This window comes from Rhea americana, unplaced genomic scaffold (genome assembly GCF_003343005.1).
Source record: "Rhea americana isolate MKP2758 unplaced genomic scaffold, rheAme1 scaffold_271, whole genome shotgun sequence".
NCBI classification, from domain to species: Eukaryota; Metazoa; Chordata; class Aves; order Rheiformes; family Rheidae; genus Rhea; species Rhea americana.
The window spans coordinates 1019971-1020474 of NW_028186392.1; the positions used below are offsets into that span (position 1 = coordinate 1019971).

At 42.7% G+C, this 504-nt stretch overlaps 1 non-coding gene across 1 annotated transcript; it reads left to right on the top strand.

Annotated features, from left to right (window-relative positions):
- Nucleotides 1-228: 228 nt before the first annotated feature.
- On the top strand, nucleotides 229-301 carry TRNAK-CUU (transfer RNA lysine (anticodon CUU)). The gene has a single exon. It is a non-coding gene; the product is annotated as a tRNA-Lys (tRNA).
- Nucleotides 302-504: the final 203 nt, after the last annotated feature.

Here is a 504-nt window from a genome sequence, read left to right on the forward strand (position 1 = left end):
CTGTTTTTGTACATTGGCCAGCTTTTGTGGCAGGTACATAGGAAAATGATATAGTTCTGCAGAGTGTGTGTGAAGTGTAAGTAAAACTCAAGTGAAATCTAAGAGCTATGACACATGAACAAAGTGTGTATTGCTGGTTCCTCAAAAAATATGTATGTGGAACAATTGTCCTTTGGTAAACGCAAGGTCATCTGAAGCCAGTTATTCTTCAATACAAAACAAGAAGTGGCCCGGCTAGCTCAGCTGGTAGAGCATGAGACTCTTAATCTCAGGGTCGTGGGTTYGAACCCCACGTTGGGCGCCCAAAATTCTTGTAGAAATCCAAAAACAGTCCATCCCAATGAGCAAGAAGTCAAGCAAAGGGGCAACTAATGGTACCTCTTTGCCAGGAAGGAGCTCATGGCAAAACTCAAGTTTAAAAAGGAAGTATACAGAAGATGGAAGCAAGGACAGATAACCTGGGAAGAATATAGGGATATCTGAGTGTGCAGGGATGAAGCTAGG